Source organism: Adiantum capillus-veneris, chromosome 15 (assembly GCF_014529385.1).
Source record: "Adiantum capillus-veneris isolate H3 chromosome 15, ASM1452938v2, whole genome shotgun sequence".
Lineage (NCBI taxonomy): Eukaryota > Viridiplantae > Streptophyta > Polypodiopsida > Polypodiales > Pteridaceae > Adiantum > Adiantum capillus-veneris.
In genome coordinates, this window is record NC_140945.1 from 149,353,224 (window position 1) to 149,377,146 (window position 23,923).

General features: G+C 45.3%; 1 protein-coding gene across 4 annotated transcripts in view; it reads left to right on the forward strand.

The window, feature by feature from the left end:
- LOC147441662 (uncharacterized) overlaps window positions 1–23,923 on the forward strand; it is a 42,342-nt gene that overhangs the window by 12,207 nt on the left and 6,212 nt on the right. The window lies entirely within an intron of this gene.

Below are 23,923 nucleotides of genomic sequence, written 5' to 3' on the forward strand. Positions count from 1 at the left end.
TGAAGGCGCATGTGGCGGCCATTTTGCTCTAAAGATCACTTTGCATAAGATCTTGCAAAAGGGGTATGTCTGGCCTAGTTTGCACAAGGATGTTCACCATTGGTGTAGGTCTTGCAATAGGTGTCAAGCATTTGGGAAGAGAGTGTTGAAGCCAGAGCTACGAAAAACCATTATGGCGTTTGATGTGTTTGAAAAGTGGGGGATTGATGCAATAGGCCCGTTACCTATCACAAGCAGGGGCAAAAGGTATATTTTGACTGCAGTGGACTATCTCTCTAGATGGGCAGAGGCTATAGCAGTAAAACAGATCACTGCAAAGTATGTGGCAAAATTTGTGTACGATGAAATATGTTGCAAGTTTGGGGTGCCACTGGAGCTACTTTCAGATAAGGGGCCTTGCTTTAGAGCTAAATTGCTAGATTTTTTATGCGCAAAGATGAAGATTAGGCACTAGCATATCACTCCTTATTATCCGTAGTGTAATGGCTTAAATGAAAGATTCAATGGTGAGTTGATACAAATCCTTTCGAAAGTGACAGAGCACCAAGGAAAAAATTGGGATTTGGAATTGCCCAGTGCATTATGGGCTTACCGTACTTCGGTGAAGACAGGTACAAGGTTTACTCCATTTCATTTGGTATATGGAAAGGAAGCACTATTGCCTGTGGAAGTGGAGTTGCCTGCAGTCAAGATGTTAGAGAAGTTGCTTGGGCCGCCTAGTGATGCATTCAAAGAGAGGCTCTTACAGTTACAAGAGGTTCCGCTGGATAGGATGAGTGTATTGGAACATTATGGACAGATGCAAGATAGGGCTTTGGCAAAGATAAATGAAAAGGTTAAAAGTAAAGGTATCAAGAAGCATAACTTGGTTTTGCGCTACAATAGTAAGCTGGACAACACCTTCCAAAAGAAGTTTCAAATTAAGTGGGAAGGCCCTTTCAAGGTAGTGTGGAGTGTTTCCCGAATGGTACATATCAGTTGGCTAACCTGGATGGAATTCTGCATAAGTCAAGGGTCAATGGATTGCGTCTTAAATTATATCATGCCAGGTTAATGATGGTGGAGCAAGATGAGTTGTCTGTGGAGCAAGTAATGTTGGTGAGGGATGAGGAAACTTGTGACGCGGCAAGTCTTATATCTCTTTTTGCTGCTGCTGATCATGAATGATCTAGCAGGCTAGGGGATGGGCAAATTATGTCAGGAGTTTTTTGGAGCAAGGGATTGCGCATATGGACATACACATGCATGGTGCATCAAATAAAGAATTGCCCATTCTCCAGAGCCAGGTGGTTATGTGGGGTCCACGTGTGTACAGGTAGGACAACATGTACATAGTGCATCGATTTTCACTATTACCAGTACTAGTGTGTTTTTTCTATAATAATGAGGAGTTGGTAGCGCGTAAAACTTCTCGAGAAAGCTATCCGCGGGCCAACGACATGAGGTAAGCAGGTGCGTCAGATGGCATCTAGTGGCGTCAGGAGGTCGAATGGGTCAATACTTGCACGTGGGTGAGTACGGACACAACGTGGGTGTTTTCTTGTGATAATTATGCAAAAAGGTCATCATGAGGACCATCTTTTGGGGCCACTTCACGTGGTTGCGAGACGCATTATTGGAAAAAGCTGAGTGCCAGGTGTGCGGATGGATGCAGCAGGGTGACAACTATGCACTGCGAGGTCAGTTTTTGGCGTGTTCGGAGTCCGTTTGAGGTCAACTAAAAGGCCAAGGGTGCCCAAGTAATAAAGCTAAGTGTGGGAACTGAAAAAATTGAGAGAAGACCAGAAAAAACGTGGAGGAGAGAGGAGGAACAGCCGCAACTGTGTTTTTGCTCATTTTGGAGCTTGTTTTGGCCGTAAACTGCTCATCCGAGGTCGGATTTGAGCACTTTGACATTGTAGACTGGGGTTGTGGGCCGTTCCGGACGCGATGGCGCTGTCCATTTTGCCAAATTCCTCACTCTTTTTCTGTTGTTTTGGCTGTGTAAGTTTCTCCTATGAGCGAAGCTCTTGCTCTAATTTGTGATTGTATCTGGTACATTTTACTCATATTGTGTGAGCTATTTGCTCCATTGGTGTCGGCCCAAGCTCTATTGTATCTAAATATCAGAAATTCTCCTCTTTTGAGTTGAGTTTTTTTGGGTGTGTGTGTGTGTGTGAGTGTCTCTTTGTGTGGAGTGGGTAAATGGGTAATCTCTCTCCTCTCACTCCATCGGTGTGTTCCCTGTCTCGGCCAGGTGGATTGTGTAAGCCGAGTGGTGCCCCATAGTGTGTGTGTATATCATCCCAAGAGTGTGTGTCGGGTCGTTATAGAGGCATTCTGTGTGTTTCCATCCCGCTCACAACGTGGTAGGCTGTACGGATTTCCGCGTTTTGCGCTGGCTGATGACGTGGCAGCTCTACGGATTTTCGTGATTTACGTTGGCAGCTTTTTGGCTTTGCTTTTGAACCAGATGCTTTTGAGTTTGAAGGCTTTTCACTGTAAATTGTTTTTGGGGCCTAGGGCCTTTAAATATGAGGTTAGGACTCAATCTCTGGCATGCTTCCTGGCGAAGGTGCAGAGTCTCGAGTACCGGCTTGTACTGTGTTGATGCAATATAAAGAAATACCGAAAGGGAGGCCAAGGTTTAGGGCCAATACTCTCTAGGGTGGAATTCCGCCACTCCGTGTCGCGTGTCGTCTCTCTCTCTCTCTCTCTCTCTCTCTCTCAGTTCAGTTGTTATTGAAGTGCTAAAAGTCTGTTCAGTCTGTTCTTTTCTATTGGCACGTGGTGCCCGCCTTGTGACAATGATATCAGAGCATTAGGCGTGAGCTTTTCTGAAAGCATACTAGTCCTACCAAAGAGCAAACATAGCAAGATCGCACTTCCAAAGTTCATTGGAAATTTTGGGTTCGTGCTCCGATCCCGGACTTATTAGCCACTTCCACCCTTACTTCATCGCGCATCGGGCGCGCTCCCGTCTTCACCGCTCATGTCTTACAGGGCATAAGCCATTAAGATCACTTGCAAGAGAAGGATCCAAGATTTTTTTTCGAGTCACTGTTTTTCTCAGAGACAGTACCATGCAGATGTCTATAGCTACCAAGCCACACACTTCCAAGGACTTGGCAAGCTTTTAAGAAAATTTTTTGCCCGAAGCTATGTAGTTTCTGACATCTTCCTTTAGAGTGCAACTTCTGGCAGAGTGGGGTATCCTGAAATGCTTGGCATGGAAACCCTAGCAGATTATAACTTGAAATTTCTCGACATCTCTCAATAGATGTCTCTTCTCGAGTTGATAACCTTGGAGGTTCAGTGCGATTGCTATCTTGGGACTACCATCACCGCTAGAGGAACATTGTCTGTCCAAAAGCCGATGAACCATGACGTGCTCGGCTACGACCTTATGGAAGGAATCTAACCCTGATTTTTGGTGCAGGTTTCAGGAAGGAAAGTCAGTCGACTTTTCGAGCTCGGCTGATGTCGAGATTGCTTTTTAAGTTTGAACTTTGTTTGAGAACTTGTTTGGTGATCTTGTTTGAAATGGATGTCATCTGTTTTGGTGCCGATTTGAAATGTTTGACTCTGGGTTTTAAATACTGGTTTCGCTTATAGGTGATTTTACTCCCGGGTGGAGAAGTAAGAAATACTGTTTTGTTTGAACCTCGAAACGACGCAGGCCGATGCTTGGGGAGCGTTTCGTTGTATGTTTGAAAACCTCGGAACCACACAGGCCGATGCCTGGGGAGCGTTCCGTTGTATGCTAGAAAACCTCCGAACGATCCAGGCCGATGCTTGGGGAGCGTTTGGTTGTATGCTTGTACCTGCAAGCGACGTAGACTGCGGTCTGGGGAGCGTTTGGTTGTACAGTTCCTGAGCTCATGGGCCAGACCTTTTTAGGTTATCTGCGAGGGGAGTGACGAGGTAGTCGTTGAGTAGCTTCATACCGCAGACTGTTTGTCTCGGGGGAGTGCTCAGCGGCGCTGTTTGTTGTGTCTTGTAACATGCATATGTCCCACTCCAGTCTATAGATTCAAGCAATGAACCTATCCAAGAAGAGATCCAAGATCCTCTCCCTAAGTCCATGTAGATGCTCCTGTGTAAGCAAGTGATCTGACGTGTTGAGGTCAAGTGGTAAGTGTGTGTCCACCCAAGATGGTGGTATCTTCTTTAGGAATGTCGGAATCCCATATGCGATGAGTATGACTATATCTCGCGTGAACTCCTGTGATGAGTGCATAGGTGTGTCCATAGCAAACCACAAGTCATCACCCCTCTGGAGTGCACAACAGCTGAATGATGGTTGGAATGAATGGATCTCCCAAGGATCGTACGCCAGTAGATGATCAAGCCGATATCGAAACTACCGTGTACTACAACAGTCACTAAGAGACGGCATGGACCACCACCGGATGATACCTTGGTAGGAGGTAACTTCATCCTCTGTGAAAAACACAAACCATGTGGCTGCTGTCCACCCAAAAACGTAACTGCGAGGTGATGAAACGTTGCTGTCCAGCGATTTTTATTTTGCTTGTACACTCCTTGTAGGGTCCGGAGCGATGCAGAGGGTGTAGGGAGGGTGGGGAATCAAAGTAACAACCCCAGGTGGGGCTGGAAACAAAGAAAACAGCAGGTGTATATGGATGAAATCTGAAGTGTATAGAGAGAGGATTCTGTGGCGGCAACGCACCGGATGCGAAGCCGTGTGGGTTGGGGCAAGATCCAATGGGTGAGAAGCCCAACGCTCCCTCCATGCTGTTGAAACCGCAGGTTATCCCCAAAAACGTAGATGAAGCAGAGGTAGTCCTGGCGATGAAACATGCCTCTGTGGCTAGCACTGATGGGGGAGGGTAGAGATCTGGTGTTCTCCAACAAAAACGCAAGGGGAAGGATGAGGTCTTTGCGATGGATATCCTCCAACTGATGGCGCCTGTAACCAACTTGGACACCCCAAGTCTAGATTCTATCACGACACGAGGAGAATCACTTCACAACTTTAAAATCACAGTTCAATTTTGGTTGACACAGCCCGACGTAGTTCCTTGCCAAGAGAGATTGGCCCCAAAGACTAGCGCCCATGTTGGTATTTCTTTTATATTAATCTTTGAGCAAAGTATAGCTCCCACAGGCTCCTCTGCTCTCAGACTCTGCGTCTAGATGCTCTGAAGAGTGAGGCCCTAGGGCTCGTTTATTCTTACAAGGGATGTCAAAAGCAGTTAAACTCAAAAGCATTCAAGCTTTAAAAGCTTTTAAAATAAAGCAATTGTTCCAAAAGCAACTGATCCCAAACATCTTTAAAAAAAAAGCATCAGCGTGATTTGCAAAAAATCCATACAGCAGCCAGCGTAAAATCCGGCCCTGTCACGTCAGCATCGTACGGACTGCAATGTCAGCATGTCAACGTGATTTCCGGGGATCCATGTCAGCAAAACTGTCCGTACTGGACTGCCATGTCAGCATCTGTCTGTGGGTTTGTCTGGGGACCTGCCACGTCACCAGCTTGTGACATACCCCACCCCCCTCTTGAAAGAATTGTAATTGCCCTCGATTACGCCTGCAAAACAGACAGAGGCCATAAACTGTCTTAGTAGACATTGACTGTTAGTATCGACGCACTAGACACGACACATCTAGCACATGTACAAAAACGACAGTCACATCATTGCACATGACATCACAGGACATCACATGACAATCAATCACAGAAACATTCATTCCAAATCTCAGACAATGACTGCCACCAACATATTTAGTAACCACATCTAGATCCATTCCGGACTTTATTGATGTCGGGTTAACTAATCCCATATTGCGATTATGTCTATAGAGATTAAAAATAAAAATAAAAATTTCCGACTCAAGCATTGTCGTGTTCAAGTAGTCATTCGCCTCAAGCCGTGTGCGAGAAATATTTCACCTCAAGCGTTGTCGTGTGCGAGAATCTGTTGCCTCAAGCACTGTCGTGTGCGAGAAATCTTTTCTAGGAATCTCAATCCATCACTAAGTTCATACTGAACAGAGTGGTCTAGTCATTCATTCCATTGAATCAGTCGTGATTCATGATTCATTATCAGGTTCTTTCTGGACCTGTGCTCGATCTCATTCTTAATCCTGCTCTTTTGTTTTTCCCAGATTCTTTCAGAAAACATCAGTTTTATTCAAAATTCAAAATCATCTTCCAAAAAGTCATGTTTCAGAAATCCATAAAGCCAAATAATGCTAATTCAAAAAGCTGTTCTGGAACGAGTATCGCCTCGTTCTGTTGTTCAGTCAATGTGCCAGTCATTCTGATTCTTGTGGCCTTTTGGGACACTTTGTAGCGATATGTCCTTGTTCTCCACATTCAAAACACTTCCCTGCTTTGAAATATTCATCCCTTTGATCTTCTATCAGTGAAGGTCGTCTATCTCTTCGTCGATTGTTTCTGCTATGACTTGTTGAAGGTTCATCTGATGGGTAAGTCAATTTACCCGAATGTATAGCAAATCCGCGCTTCGCATGTCCCATCAACTGTTGTATAGACTCGGACTTCTGTTCGAGACAGTAGTCTCGAATTTCTTCGGGAAGCCCACAACTAAACCGTTCAATCTGCTCCCTGAAACTGATCTTCTTAAATGATGAAACGGGTAGAAAATTTCCCAAAATCTTTCACAGTAAGAATCCAATGATTCTGTCTTGACCATCTGAACATGGTTCCAGTCAGTAATCACGTCTCGTTCGTATTCTTGTGTGAGCCATGAAGAAATAAAGAGTTTCTTAAATTTCAACCACTTTGTCAGCGCTTGTTTTCTTAACAACAGAGTGGACCACCATGTCCGTGCGTTGCCTTTCAAAATGGATGTCGCCCGTCTAATCTTGGAGTGCTCTGTATAGCGGCCTCCAGAGAATGCTATGTCAAACTGTTGGATAAAGTCTTGGGAGCATCTCGAAACCGTGAAAAATGCTCAAATTTTACTGCCTGTCCTCCCTCCTTGAATTCTTTGGGCTTTTTGTCCTTGTTGTCGAGGAAATCATATTGATTGGCTCTGTAACAATGCTTTCTTTTGGCATAAAACCGGTCATCGTCAGAGTCCGAACTTTCGGAAGATGAGTCCTCGGTAGAATTGTCAGAAACTGGGCAAAATTTAATCTTCTTTGCCTTTTTTTGGCCCTTTCCGAAGCTTTGCTTTTTGCTTCGCTTTTTCCCTTTTCTGTCTTCTTCGCTCGAATCAGAAGAGCTGGAAGAACTGTCAGAAAAAGAAGAAGAAGAAGAAGAATTGGGTAGTCCTTCAAATCGTACACGCTTCTTCTGGTTTTTCGTTGATGTAAAAGTAAATTGACGACCCAAATAATCCGGGAAGTCAATTCCTTTCTTTTGCTTTGTGTCGTGCTTTTTGGCTTTGTTGTTTGCGTCAAAAAGCTACGTAATCCGTGTAACAACCACCTCTTCCAATTCTTGCTCCGTAAACATCCTCGGAGCAGGAGGTTTCTTGAGTGCCGGTTTGATGGGTGGCTCTGTGGCTTTCTGCCACTGGGTGTGCACTTCATCGAAGGATTGCTGAGTCAAAAATTTTGCAAATTTTGGATCCTTCGCAATGTTAACCATCATCTTTGTCGTGTCGTCAACCAATTGTCGATGTTCCATCTCTGCAATTTCTGCCTGAGTAGGCCAAGGTGGGCAGTTCACTTCTGATTTGCTCATGAGAATCTTCTCCGTGATCTTCTCCCGCATCCCTAAATGCAGAGAAGTCAACTGATCTCTGCTAGAATCCATAAGTGTTGCAAGGAAAGGATCGGATCACAGTTCAATTTTGGTCGACACGGCCCGACGTAGTTTCGTGCCAAGAGAGATTGGCCCCAAAGACGGGCTCCTTTTTCGGTATTTCTTTTATATTAATCTTTGAGCAAAGTACAACTCCCACAGGGTCCTTTGCTCTCAGACTTTGCGTCCAGATGCTCCGAAGAGTGAGGCCCTTAGGGCCCTTTTATTCTTACAAGGGATGCCAAAAGCAGATCCCCAAAAGCAGTTAAACTCAAAAGCATTCAAGCTTCTAAAATAAAGAAATCGTTTCAAAAAGCAACTGATCCCAAAAATCTTTCAAAAAAAAGCATCAGCGTGATTTGCGGAAAATCAGTACAGCAGTCAACGTAAAATCCGACCCTGCCATGTCAGCACCGTACGGGCTGCCACGTCAGCATGTGAACGTGATTTCCGGGGATCCACGTCAGTAACTGTCCGTATTGGACTGCCATGTCAGCATCTGTGTGTGGGTTCGTCCGGGGACCTGCCACGTCACCAGTTTGTGACAACGTCTCCCCTCATGGTGTAAAAACGCTGGCGATGTGTAAAAACGCTGGCTGATCTGATTCCTTGGGAGGAGAACCTCATGCGGAAAGGTGCTGAAGCGCCTAGAACATGAAGAGCCTGAGCTCTGATACCATGTGTGTAAGGTGCAGCGGAAGTGAATGTTGAACTTTGCTCAAGATGAGTGCTCCGAATTGTGCTCAAGGGTTCCTTTTACTTACGGAAGGGAGAGCCTTCCATTCCTTTAGTGAGAGAGTGCAATGGACACAAACAAAGTGAATGGACATTGTGAATAAAGGTGCCGAGATTGAGAGATAGAGAGAGAAGAGAATACGACACTAGAATGTTGTCAAACCCTCCTTTGAAGGCCCCACTCTATATGGCGAGAGCGGTCTACTTATGATTGCACAAATCTCTGCAATGCTTGGACTTGCCGACGATGTCGACGACGATGAGGACGGGTTGAAATCAAATTTCAACCCGTCTTGTTGTCCTCATCGTCGTCGACATCGTCGACGACGAGACGGGTTGAAATCTGAAAACAAATCTTTATCTGCTGAATTCTGACTCTATGTTGATGACGACGCGGACGACGACGCAACGACGACGTGCTGAAAACACAGATGCTGAAATCTGCGTTTTCCGGGCTGAATCTGCAAACTTCGCAGGACCTGACTGTGCGGTGAGGATTTGCTGCGGGAAGGTGAGATCTGCGAGGTTCGGGACTTGTTCTGCTGTGTCTAAGTGCTGAAAACTGAAAACGCTGGTGCTTGTGTTGGTTCCATCATGGTAGATCTGCAAAACGCTGGACTGCCAGGCTGATGCAAAAACGCTAGGGCTGAAAACTGATCTTGCGGGGAAAACTGCTAACGCTAGGTCTGATCTGCTGTCATGCTGTGGAATCTGCTAACGCTAGGGCTGATTTGCAATGCAAAAACGCTGGCTGATCTGGGTTCTTGTCCAAAAACGCTAGCCCATCTGCAGTGATGCAAAAACGCTAGAGAATCTTGGGGTCCTGCTGATAAGTTGCCTGTTGAGCAAGTATTCTTGCCGCCTCTTCTGCCAGAAAGTGCTAGCGCTAGGTTTGCTTATATACAAACTTAGCAAAATTGCCCTACCTACTTTCTAACAAAAGTCACTTAAAAATAATAAGTGATGTAAGGTGCAACGGAATGAATGATGAACTTTGCTCAAGATGAGTGCTCCGAATTGTGCTCAAGGTTCCTTTTACTTATGGAAGGGAGAGCCTTCCGTTCTTAATGAGAGAGTGCAATGAACACAACAAAAGTGAATGGACTCTGTGCGTGAAGGTGTATGAGACTGAGGGATAGAGAGAGAAGAGAATACAACACCAGAGACGTGTAAAACCCTCCTCCGAAGGCCCCACTTTCGTTGGTGAGAGTGGTCTACTATTGATTGCACAAACTGGTACAAAGTGGATGGATGAGAACTGATGCAGTCTAGGGCTATGTCGATGTCGACGACGTGGATGACGAGACCGACTCGGTGGCTGAAAACTGATGTGCTTGCTCTGCTGTGCAAAAACGCCAATGGGCTGAAATCTGCTGCTGCAAAAACGCAAGTGCTGGAGCATGGAAAACGCTGATTTGCTGCAGAATTTCAGTGCCTTCTGATGCCCTAAAAAACGCTGATTTGCGGGCCCTTGAAGTCTTCCAAAAACGCTGGTTTGGCTGGTCTTTAAACGCTGAATTTCCGAGGCTTTATTGTTGAATTGCTGATGCTATGGCGCTGCTGAAAACGCTAGGGAAAGGGCGATGAGGCTAATGCTGAAAAACGCCAGGTGCTGGCCTTGCTTGAAGGAAAATCGCCACTAAGGGGGAAACTGTCTCGCTTGAGAGAGAGAGGGGGAACCTGCTGCCTTTGGTCTGTGTTCTCCTTGCTCTTGTGCCAAATAGTGCTAGCCTAGGTTTGCTTATATATTATCTTACCCAAATTGCCCTACTCAGTTCCCAACAAAAGTCACTTAAAATAATTAGTGGAAAATGTCAAAAAATGGGAAAAATAGGTTTAATGCACTGGAAAATTCTGTGATGGTAATACTGATGATCATGTTGTGTGCAACCAGAGGATATGCATCTACTCTAAGTGCCTGGGCATGCACGGTCTGCGAACAAACTCACAAAAGTGCAGAACACTTCCTAAGCTAGACTGACTGGACTGACTGAACCCTTGTCATGTTGTAGCTTGTCCACGGACACGTAGGGTTGGATGTGTCACGTGACATCCCCTCCTTTTTAAAGTGAGGTACTCGTACCGAGCTGCATAGCTTTCTTGTAGTCTGTCAACAACTCTGGATAATCCTTGAAAAACTCTTCGTCGACCCACACCGCTTCGTGGGTTCCTCAATCCTTGAACTTCAAGAAGTATTGTCTCACTTGCTTCTTCGAACCATATCAAAACCGATGCAACAACACTTGCTCCGGCTCCATGACTTCAGCTTCATCGATGATCTCCGGTTCTTCTTCTTCCGAAATGTCCTTTGGAGGTGTTCTCTGAAACACTTTCAACCAAGAAACATGGAAAACGTTGTGCATTGACCATGTGTTAGGCAACTGCAATTTCATTGAAACCTCATTTATCTTTTTAATGACTGGAAATGGACCATACATACGAAAAGACAACTTTGGACACTTCTTTCCAACTTGCTTAAGAAGTTGCTTCATGATTCTTAAATACACCCAATCCCCTTCCTTGATCGAAACATCCTGACGATGCTTATTAGCATGTCGTGAATAAGATTCTTGAGCCTTGCTTAGCCGAAGCTTCACACTCTCAGAAATCTCATCCAATGACTGACTTTCAACATTGGCATCAAGCATTTGACTGATCGAGCGAGTCAAAAGTGACTGGAACGGACGGCCAAAAGCTGCCTCATACGGAGTTCGATCAATGGCAGAAGAAAAAGAGTCATTCAAAATAGCCTGAACCAATGGGAGATAGAGCTCCCACTGAGACTACTGATCATGCACATATGACTTTAAAACATCAAAAGCCAATTGATTGTAAATCTCTGTTTGACCATCTGCTGTGGATGAAAAGCTGACGAAAAATTCAACTTAGTGCCAAAATTTTTAAAGTGCGCGCGCCAAAAATTGGACGTGAACTTAACATCCCTATCTGAAACAATTGATTTTGGCAAACCACAGAGGAGGTACCAATGCTTAATGAACAACCGTGCTACATCTTGTGCAGTGATTGTGGCTTTAACATGCAAAACCTGCTGAAACGATCGACAATTGTCAAACATTGAGTGTTTCTTCAATGCAAACTTGGTTGAAGGTTAGTCACAAAATCCATGGAAATATCTTGAAAAGGTCCATCGGGAATAGGCAGCGAAAGCAAGAGGCCTTGTTGCTTACCCCGAGGAGCTTTTACCTTTTGACATATAGTGCACTAAGTGACATAACGATACACATCCTTTCACATTTTAGGCCAATAAAAGAATCTTTGTTTTTTTTCCAAAGTGGTGTTCATTCCCCTGTGCCCACCCATGAGAGAATCATGTGCATCATGCAATATGGTTGGCCTGAGAGAAGGCACACACATAAACGTTGACGAAAATACAACAAACCATCACGAATGAGAGAGTTGCTTGGCCCTTGGGAAGCAAGAGCCTGCAACCAATGCTTACCAAACTCAGAATCCGCATACTGATTCTTCATGCTGTCGAAAGACACACCCTGAATAGAAAATGTGGATCTTGACTCAAGAGCCAAAATTTGTCCTTTGCGACTCAACGCATCTGCAACAACAGGGTTAGCTTTTTTAGGCACATACTCAATCAAACCTCCAAATTGCTCAAAAAATTGTGATCACCATGCCTGGCGGTCACTCCAATGAGCACTAGGCATAGACTGGAGCCACTTGAGGGCTTGATGATCTGTGCGAACTGTAAACTCTCTACCATAAAGAAAATGCTTCCAATGCTTAAGAGAGTGAATGACAGACAAAAGTTCTTTATCATAAACTGAATAATTCTTTTCCGCACTATTGAGCTTCCGGCTAAGGAAAGCTACAAGACGACCATGCTGCTAAAGCACAGCGCTTATGGCGCCATTGCTCGCATCCGTCCATACCTCAAAGGGATCATCTCAAGAGGCAAGGATAAGACACGGTGCTTCTATCACCGCAACCTTGAGAGCTGTGAAAGCCTCAATGGCTGCTTCGGGCAAGTCTACGCGTTGACGGCGAGTCTTTACCCCATTCAAAACATCAGGCATAGGTGCGGCAATGTGTGCAAAATTCCCTATGTGCGAACTATATGCTTGACATAAACCAAGAAAAGAACTCACATCATATGCAGTTTTGGGCAAATCCCAATTACGAACCTGTTCCACCTTCGCGGGATCTAGCTTGACTTCTTTTGCAGAAATGATATAACCCAGATAAGTGACTTCAGTAAGAAAAAAATTCAGACTTCTTAGCGGCAATGTACGACTGTTAGTACCCTTTCGATATCCCTTTCATGTTGTTCCCACGATGCAGAAAAAATAAAAATATCATCCAAAAAGATGAACACACATACACCGACCATATCGCCGAAACGACCTACCATGAGACGATTAAATGTAACCACGGCACCTATCAATCCAAAAGGCATAACAATATACTCCCTTTGTCCTCTCTCGGTGCGAAAAGCGGTCTTGAAGATGTCGCCTTTGAATACCCGTACCTGATGGTATCGACTCTTTAGATCGACTTTGCTGAAAACCTTTGCCCCATTGAGCCTATCAAGGATATACTCAATGCGAGGCATCGGAAACTTGTTCTTGACGGTCATCTTGTTCAATGCCCTGTAATCAATACACAAACGAGACGAACCATCCTTCTTGCGAACAAACAAAATAGGAGCAGCAAAAGGACTTACACTAGGACGTATGAATCCTCTAGCCACCAACTCCGTGAGTTGTCGCTCTAGCTCTTCCTCTTGTGTCTTGTTCAAACGGTAGGGAGCCTTAGTGACAGGCTGTGCCACCTCCATAAGCTCGATACGATGTTCCTCCGGCCGCTCGGGTGGGAGACGGGGTGGAAGATCGTCCTGCAAAAGGAGATGTTTAAACTTGGTAAACAAATTTGAATACTTAGCTGGAGCCTGAATGCTTTGGGAAACTGGAGCAGCACAGATGAATGCCGCTTGTGCTCCTCGTCGTAATTCACGCTTTACCTGTACATGAGAAATGAGAGGCAAAGAATGGAAACCCTTCTCAGCTCGAATGAGGAGGGGGAAGTTAGTTTTGGCATTTAATGTGAGAGTGTTAGCCTCCCAATCAATGAGAGGGTTATGCTCACGAAACCATCTTATGCCCAAAAGCATATCACATCGTGAGAGAGGAGACACAAGAAATTTCCTACGGAAAGCAGCTTGTTGAACTGTAAACATCACATCAAGGCACTCTTTCGTGATGAGAGAGTCCATACCAGGAGCGAAGCTAGAAACCTCGAGAGGAGATTTCTGACTAACCTTTAGGCGGGCTCTCTCAACAAGAGGCACTAATCACATCATGCATACTGCTTGGATCAAACAATATGACAAAACGCTGACCCTTTACATGACCATAACACTTCATGAGAGACTCATCAATATGTGTGTCAGAGACATGAGAAGATTCAACTTGGTTCATTAAAGTGCTTGTGGTTGCTGTGGGTGCCTTTGGTTCTTTAGGTAGGGATGTCTTAGGGCAAGCCTTCTTAATGTGACCCTTGACGTGACATTGATAACATGTACCTTAGCATAAATCACTTGTTCTTCAGCCGTGATGTATCCTCCTATAATTCCTTGTGCAGCTTTTTCATCCGGGGTTAGCTTAGGTTTTGCAGGTGCTTTAGCTTTACCCTTAGATTCATTGTTAGAGTTCTTTTCCAAAGAATTAGAGGAAGATAGGCTAGAAGAGTTACCATTCTTACCATTCTGCATGTTCTGAGAATTCTGAGGGGTTCCTTGAGAAGTCTTGTTTTCCTTAGGCTTTCCCTTGTTGTGCTTCATCTCCTGTGTGAGAGCAATCGCCACCGCCTTGTTGAGATCAAATTGGATCAAGCACCTCCACATCAAACTTGATATACTTGTCACAAGGCGGGCACCACGTGCCAATAGAAAAGAACAGACTGAACAGACTTTTAGCACTTCAATAACAACTGAATTGAGAGAGAGAGAGAGACGACACGCGACACGGAGTGGCGGAATTCTATCCCAGAGAGTATTGGCCCCAAACCTTAGCGCCCCTTTCGGTATTTCTTTATATTTCATCAACACAGTACAAGATGGTACTCCAGACTCTGCACCTTCTCCAGGAAGCATGCCAGAGAAATGAGCCCTAACCTCATATTTAAAGGCCCTTGGCCTAAAAAGCAGTTTATAGTAAAAAGCCTTCAAACTTAAAAGCATCTGGTTCAAAAGCAAAGCCAAAAAGCTGCCAACGTAAATCACGGAAATCCGTACAGCGTGCCACATCATCAGCCAGCGCAAAACCGTACAGTCTGCCACGTCATCATGTCAGCGCAATTTGCGGAATTCTACCACGTCATCAGTTTGTGTGTGTGTCCACAAGTCCTGCTTTATTGTAATCCTTTGTCACTTGGGGCCCCATCGAACGGGGTCCCCATAAGTTGGTAGGACTTCTTCTGTTACTTGCTCTTCTTAGGGTTTAGGCCCCTCAGCCGGCATTTGTAAGTGGGCTCCATTCTTTAGGCTTTGACACCTCAATTGTTTGTTACATCTCCCCTTCTTGAAAGAGAGTAATCGTCCGCGATTACAGCATATCTGCAAAGCAACTCAAGTTAGCTCAAAAATTTCCGAGGGTCATTCCGGGGGACAATCAGAGGGACAATCAGTTTGCTCTTTTTATTAAGGAGTTTGCTTCTCCTTTCAGCTCTTTTGATCAAGGAGTCAGCTTCTCCTTTCAGCTCTTTTGATCAAGGAGTTAGCTTCTCCTTTTAGCTCTTTTGATCAAGGAGTTAGCTTCCCCTTTCGTCCAGATCGGAACTCTTGATATTCCGGCGTAGTAAAATTAACCATCACACCCAGACCGTACTGATCTTCCAAGGGTCTCTTGATGCACTAAAATTACATACCCAGGCAATCTCATCCAATTAGGAATATTCAGTAATTGGCACATCACAATGCAACACAAATTCTTACATATGCATGTTACAAGACACAACAAACAGCGCCGCTGAGCACTCCCCCGAGACAAATGGTCTGCGGTATGAAGCTACTCAACGACTACTTCGTCACTCCCCCCGCAAATAACCTAAAAAGGTCTGGGCCATGAACTCAGAGGACTGTACAACCAAACGCTCCCTAGACCGCACTCTGCGTCGCTTGGAGGTTCAAGCATACAACCAAACGCTCCCCAGGCATCGACCTGCGTCGTTCGGAGGTTTTCTAGCATACAATGGAACGCTTCCCAGGCATCGGCTTGCGTTGTTCTGATGTTTTCAAACATACAATGAAACGCTCCCCAGGCATCGGCCTGCGTCGTTCCGAGGTTCAAACAATAACAAAACAGATTTTCTCACTTCTCCACCCAGGAGTACAATCACCAATCAACGAAACCAGTATTAAAACCAGAGTTAAACATTTCAAATCGGCACCAAGACAAGTTCAAAACAGATACCATCCATTTTAAACAGATTCCAAACAAGATTACCAAACAAGATCAAACAGAACTCAAACTTAAAAAGCAATCTCGACATTAGCTGAGCTCAAAAAGTTGACTGACTTTCCATCTTAGAACCTGCACCAAAAATTAGGGTTAGATTCCTTCAGTGTTCGGGAAAGTAGAAATTCCGTCCCAAAATAGAGAAAAATAGTGCAAAAACTTCCAAAATAGTGCAAAATAGTGCTAAGTTTGTATAAGTAGAAACCTAGCGCTAGCACTTTCTGGCAGAAGTGGCAGCAAGAGCACACGCTCAATAGGCACCTTCTCAGCAGGACCCCCAACAGCAGGCCTAGCGTTTTTGCAACTTAGCAAACCTAGCGTTTTTGGACCAGATCAGCCAACATTTTTGATTTTGCAGATTCCTGCCGACAGCAAGAAGCAGAAGACTCCTAGCGTTAGCAGATTTGCACTGCGACAACAGATCAGCCCTAGCATTAGCAGATTTTCACCGCAAGTCGGATTTTCAGCCCTAGCGTTTTTGCATCTGCCAAGCATTTCAGCGTTTTGCAGATTTACCGCGACGGAACCAACACAAGCACCAGCGTTTTCAGTTTTCAGCACTTAGACATCGCAAAACAAGTCTTGAACCTGGCAGATCTCACCTTCTTGCAACAGCAGATCCTCGCCGCACGGTGAAATCAGCAAAGTTTACAGTTTCAACCCGGAAAATGCAGATTTCAGCATGTGCATTTTCAGCGCGTCGTCGTCGCATCATTACCATCGACATCCTCACCGACATAGAATCAGAATTCAGCAGATAAAGATTTGCAGATTTCAGCCATTAGCATTTTCAGATTTCAGCCCGTCTCGTTGTCGTCGTCCTCATCGTCGTCGGCAAGTCCAAGCATTGTAGAGATTGTGCAATCATAAGTAGACCGCTCTTGCCATAGAGAGTGGGGCCTTCGGAGGAGCGTTTGACAACATTCTGGTGTCGTATTCTCTTCTCTCTCTATCTCTCAGTCTCAGCACCTTCATTCACAGTGTTCATCCACTTTGTTTGTGTCCATTGCACTCTCTCACTAAAGGAACGGAAGGCTCTCTCTTATGTAAGTAAAAGGAATCCTTGAGCACAGTTCGGAGCACTCATCTTGAGCAAAGTTCAACATTCACTTCCGCTGCACCTTACATTGGTATCAAAGCTTTGGCAGTGTTCTGTATCACGCAAGGAAAGAACCACAAGAACCACATCTTTGCTTGTTGCGGTCGCACGAAACCCAAGTCCTCTTGGGTGTGTCGATTCCTAATCGTGTATTTGAAGAGTGACAGGAAACCCAAGAAAGAAGGGCTTGTCCAGCCTCCCCTTGTGCTTCTTTTCACTCATTGAGAGCGGACCGTGCACTTAGCGGCCGGCCAATCGACGTGAGGTGGGAAAAAGCAACCTTGGTGTGAGCGCAAGGCCGCCAAGGGGTGCGCCCGCGGAAAAGAGTAGAACTCGGGTGAAGAGAAGAGCCTTCTCTAACACAGATTGCAAGCTAAAGAAGAACCTCAAGAACCTCAAGACCCTCAAGAACCCCAAGAACCAAGACCCCAAGAACCAAGATCCCAAGAACCCAAGTTCCTCGTGAACTTAAGAACCCAAGACCACAAGAACCCACAAGAACCCGAGACTTCAGTGGATGGTCATCAGTCGAAGCGGAATGGATACTTTGCTTGGAGGTGATGAGCATGAGAGAGGCGAAGAAGAATTTTCCCCACAAGGAGGTTTTTCCGACCCTCCCCCTTTCCCATCTATACGACAAGGATTGCACTAACTCCTATGGAGGCTTTCGACAAGATGATGATGGACAATAAGCTAGAAAGCGACGAAAAAATGGCAGCCATAGAACGGAAATAGGAAGAACGAATGGCAAGCATAGCACGTGAACGCGAAGAAAGATTGGTAGCCTTTGAGCGTAAGTACGAGCGAGCGTGCTTGGAAGACAAAGCAAGAGAAGCAGAATTTGATCGCGAGAACAAAGCAAGAAAAGAGAAGAGCGACCAACACATGAAAGAGTTCTTGCGACTTTTCAATTGTGCAGGCGCAGTTTGAACAGAATCAGGAGAAGGAGACTCTCTTAGTCTCTTCTTCTTCAAAGCATGACACACATGCCGATTTGCATGATGATTTGAATGATAATGACAAGCATGTTGAATTGCATGATGATGATTTGCACGATCAACATGTGATTTCTCACAAGCATGATGAGTTGCATGAAGATGATGTCATTGTTCACAAGGATGATGAGTTAGTTGATGCTTTTTCTAGCGAAGCTAACCTCGTTGCAGATTCGATCAAACACGAAGAGCCGATCTTGACTCTCGAGCCTAGGTCCAAAGAATCCTTACAAGAAATATTATGTGTTCGCATGATTAGTTAGCACGCATTGTACGAGTGTTTCATTCATGATCGTTGCCTGTATTTTAGTCAGTTTCTTTATGTGGTCCCTTTTCTTAGGCATGACATATTGTATGTTGAGCATGTTTTACTCATGAATGAGCGCGGATGTATGTGGATTTTTCATGAAAAGCTGAAAAGTATGCATTCACGGAAGTCACATTCCATGTCTCTTCCTTGACATGACAGATTCGTAGAAAGAGCACAAGAAAGTATGAGCACCAAGCATGGGCATTTCCATTGTGTTTTGCCACAATCGACTGATTTAGATCAGAAAGAAGACAAGATGTGATCTCATTGTTTGCGTGTGTGTGGTGAACGGTTTGGCACTCCGTCTATTTGTTCATCTATATTGTATGCACAGTCTTTAGAGAAGACGAGATTTTATCCACACTTTACATGGAATAGGTATGTTCATGTTTTTGTGTTGGAAGTGGTTTCAGGAATTTTCAGCCATGGAGATTCTGAAAGAAAGAAGAAGCATGACTCTAGACGAAGTTGAAGCATTAAAGGAGCCACAGAAGAATTTGTGTCGCTTTCGGCGCGGCCCAAAGAAGCAAGCGTTGCAGACCTTTATGAAGTTCAAGTATCGCGCGACCCACACCTCAGAGTGGGCCGGCGAAGAGTCCTTTCCAGGATTCCGGATGTTGTTAGCGATCTCCCTCGATGCCATACAGTTCGGTACCAGTACCTCACTTTGAAAAGGAGGGGATGTCACGTGACACATCCAACCCTATGTGTCCGTGGACAAGATACAACATGACCAGGGTTCGGTTCAGTTTAGTCAGTCTAGAATAAGAAGTGTTCTGACACTTTTGTGAGTCTGTTCGCAGACCGTGCATGTCGAGGCACTTAGATTAGATGCATATCCTCTGGTTGCACATAGCATGATCATCAAATTTCCATCAGAACCATCAGGAGCATTTTTACAGTGCGTAGACCTATTTTCCCTATTTTTGACTATTTTCACATATTAATTTTAAGTGACTTTTGTTGGAAACTAGGTAGGACAATTTTGCTAAGTTTGTATAAATAGAAACCTAGCGCTAGCACATTCTGGTAGAAGAGGCAGCAGGAGTACACGCTCAACAGCCGCCTTCTCAGCAGGACCCCCAACAGCAGGCCTAGCGTTTTTGCAACTCAGCATCAACCTAGCGTTTTTGGACCAGATCAGCCAGCGTTTTTGATTTTGCAGATTCCTGGCGACAACAAGAAGCAGAAGACTCCTAGTGTTAGGAGATTTGCACAGCGACAACAGATCAGCCCTAGCGTTAGCAGATTTCCACCGCAAGTCAAATTTTCAGCTCTAGCGTTTTTGCATCTGCCAGGCATTTCAGCGTTTTGTAGATCTACCGCGACGGAACCAACACAAGCACCAGCGTTTTCAGTTTTCAGCACTTAGACATCGCAGAACAAGTCCCGAACCTCGCAGATCTCACCTTCCCGCAGCAGATCCTTGCCGCACGGTGAAATCAACAAAGTTTACAGTTTCAACCCGGAAATGAAATCTGTGTTTTCAGCGCATCGTCGTCGCATCATCGCCATCGACATCGTCACTGACATAGAGTCAGAATTCAGCAGATAAAGATTTGCAGATTTCAGCCATTAGCATTTTGAGATTTCAGCCCATCCCGTCGTCGTCCTCATCATCGTTGACATCGTCGGCAAGTCCAAGCATTGTAGAGATTGTGCAATCATAAGTAGATCGCTCTCGCCATAGAGAGTGGGGCCTTTGGAGGAGGGTTTGACAACATTCTGGTGTCGTATTCTCTTCTCTCTCTATCTCTCAGTCTGAGCACTTTCATTTAGAGTGTTCATCCACTTTGTTTGTGTCCATTGCACTCTCTCACTAAAGGAACGGAAGGCTCTCCCTTCCGTAAGTAAAAGGAATCCTTGAGCACAGTTCGGAGCACTCATTCTGAGCAAAGTTCAACATTCACTTCCGCTGCACCTTACACCACAGCATGGTCCATCAGCTCTTGGACAAACAGTGTTCCTTTGGCGGCGATGGTAGTCCCAAGATAGCAATCGCACTGGACCTCCAAGGTCATCTGATCATGAAGAGACATCTATTGGGAGATGTCGAGAAACTTCAAGTTATAATCTGCTAGGCCATGGCAAGCATTTCAGGATACCCCACTTTGCAAGAAGTTGCACTCCGAAGGAAGAGGTCAGAAAACCATATAACTTCGGGCAATTTTTTTTTTTCTTGAAAGCTTGCTAAGTACTTGGAGTATTCTGCTTGGTAGCTGTAGACATCAACATCTGCATGGCATTACTTTTGAGAAAAACAGTGACTTGAAACAAATCTGGATCCTTCTCTTGCAAGTGATCTTAATTGGCTTATGCCCTGTAAGACATGAGCGGTGAAGACGGGAGCGCGCCCGATTTGCGATGAAGTAAGGGTGGGAGTGGCTAATAAGTCCGGGTACAGTAAAAAGCCTTTAAACTTAAAAGCATCTTGTCCAAAAGCAAAGCCAAAAAGCTGCCAACGTAAATCACAGAAATCCGTACAGCCTGCCACGTCATCAGCCATCGCAAAACGCGGAAATCCGTACAGCCTGCCACGTCATCATGTCAGCGCAATTTTTGGAATTCTACCACGTCATTAGTTTGTGTGTGTGTGTGCAGGTCCCGCTTTATTTTGATCCTTTGTCACTTGGGGCCCCATCGAACGGGGTCTCCATAAGTTGGTAGGACTTCTTATGTTACTTGCTCTTCTTAGGGTTTAGGCCCCTCGGCCGGCATTTGTAAGTTGGCTCCATTTTTTAGGCTTTGACACGTCAGTAGTTTGTTACAATACTAGCAGTTTGTTACAATACTCGTCCAATCCATAAAATAATGCCTCCTTGCGCTCCGCATCCGATTTGCGTAATTGAGTGCCGAGCTGCAAAACACGATTAGAGAAAGACATAACTGGCATACCATTTTGCTTGAGAGCACGCCAATCATCCTTCAATCGTGCGAGGTACTGAGGTGGCATAAACTGCGCCTTGAGCTTGTCTTGGAAATCAGCCCAACTGAAGGAAAGGGGCGTAAATTCATCAGCTTCCTCTAGGTGCGTGGCCAATTGTGCCTCTTGCCATGTGTGGTACCAATTTATGGCATCACCGGCAAGGTACATGGCTGCCGTCAAAACTTTGCTATTTCCTGTCTTCTTAGTTGTCGCAAAAAAAACATTAAATTGATGCAACCAAGAATGAATAACCGTAGCATCCATCTTACCATCATACTTACTGAAAGTCAACTTCTCTCTGGCTCGGTTGTTGGAGTCGGAATTGCGGTTTGCGCCACTTGAGGAACTACCAACATCTTTGGCTGGTTCGGACTTCGAGGCAAGAACCTGTCGAACCAATTCTTGAGTGCGTAGGTCTCTTTGAGCCTCACGATCGGCCCCAAAGGCCGCTCGTCTTGCTTCGGCGTCCCCCTTTCTTTGTGCTTTTCTTTCTTTTCGTGCATCGCGCTCGCGTTCCAAAGTAATGCGAGTCGTTTCTTGTTGTGCCAGCGCAACGCGATTCACTTCTTGTTGTTGTGCCAACGCAACACGATTTGCTTCTTGTTGTTGTGTTATCATGTCCATCATTGATTTCACCAAAGCCTCCATAGGGTTTGGTGCAATCCCTGGCGTAGATGGCGAAGAGGGAGGGTTAGGAAAACCTCCATGGTGAGGAAATTCTTTTTCACTACTTTCATGCTCATCACCTCCATGCAAAGTATCCATTCGGCTTCGGGTGATGACCATGCACTGTGATCTTTGGTTCTTAAGTTCACGAGGAACTTGGGTTCTTATGGGTCTTGGGTTCTTGAGGGTCTTCTTTCGCTTGCAATCTGTGTTAGAGAAGAATCTTCTCTTCACCCGAGTTCTGCTCTTTTCCGCGGGCGCACCCCTTGGCGGCCTTGCGCTCACACCAAGGTTGCTTTTTCCCACCTCACGTCGATTGGCCGGCCGCTAAGTGCACGGTCCGCTCTCAATGAGTGAAAAGAGGCACAAGGGGAGGCTGGACAAGCCCTTCTTTCTTGGGATTCCTGTCACTCTTCAAAAACACGATTAGGAATCGACACGCCCAAGTGAACTTGGGTTCGTGTGACCGCAACAAGCAAAAAAAATTCATGTGATTCTTATGGTTCTTTTCTTACAGGATACAGAACACTGCCAAAGCTCTGATACCAATGTAAGGTGCAGCGGAATGAATGATGAACTTTGCTCAAGATGAGTGCTCCGAATTGTGCTCAAGGGTCCTTTTACTTATGGAAGGGAGAGCCTCCCATTCTTAATGAGAGAGTGCAATGAACACAACAAAAGTGAATGGACAGTATGCGTGAAGGTGTATGAGACTAAGAGATAGAGGGAAAAGAGAATACGACACCAGAGACGTTGTAAAACCCTCCTCCGAAGGGCCCACTCTCGTTGGCGAGAGTGGTCTACTATTGATTGCACAAACTGGCACAAAGTGGATGGATGAGAACTGATGCAATCTAGGGCTATGTCGATGTCGACGATGTGGATGATGAGACCGACTCAGTGGCTGAAAACTGATGTGCTTGCTTTGCTGTCCAAAAACGCCAATGGGCTGAAATCTGCTGTTGCAAAAACGCAAGTGCTGGAGCATGGAAAACGCTGATTTGCTGCAGAATCTCAGTGCCTTCTGATGCCCTTAAAAACACTGATTTGCAGGCCCTTGAAGTCTTCCAAAAACGCTGGTTTAGCTGGTCTTTAAACGCTGAATTTCTGAGGCTTTATCGCTGAATTGCTGATGCTGTGGCGTTGCTGAAAATGCTAGGGAAAGGGCGATGAGGCTAATGCTGAAAAACGCCAGGTGCTGGCCTTGCTTGGAGGAAAATCGCCACCAAGGGGGAAACGGTCTTGCTTGAGAGAGAGAGGGGTAACTTGCTTCCTTTGGCCTGTGTTCTCCTTGCTCTTCTGCCAAATAGTGCTAGCCTAGGTTTGCTTACAAGTTATCTTACCCAAATTGCCCTACTCAGTTCCCAACAAAAGTCACTTAAAATAATAAGTGAAAAATGTCAAAAAATGGGAAAAATAGGTTTAATGCACTGAAAAATGCTCCTGATGGATTCTATTGGATTATGATGGTAATGCTGATGATCATGCTGTGTGCAACGAGAGGATATGCATCTACTCTAAGTGCCTGGGCATGCACGGCAGACTCACAAAAGTGCAGAACACTTCCTAAGCTAGACTGACTGTTTTCGGGTAGTGGGGACGTAGCAAAAGTATTCCCACACCTTAATACATCATTTGCATAACCTGTAATTTGCTGTCATAACCTGTAATTTGCTGATTTTGACCTAATTTCAGTCTGTTTTAGGTCAATTTCACTTGCCGGGAGCTGTCTAGTGTTTGTGGACGAGTCCTTTGGCGACGAAATTGCAAGATCTCGCGTGAAAGTTGACCTTCTTGGCTGAAATTCAGCGTTTGCAGGTTTGGGGGAAAACCCTAATCGGGCTCTGATACCAATTGATGAGCGCACAGCGGTGTGTGCAAGTGAAAGAGCACGCGAGAGTGTGCGGGGTGTGTGCAGGGAGAGGTGGCGAAGACCAGCAAGGAGCAAGGCGCTAGCAGAACGATAGAAGAGAGAGAGAAAG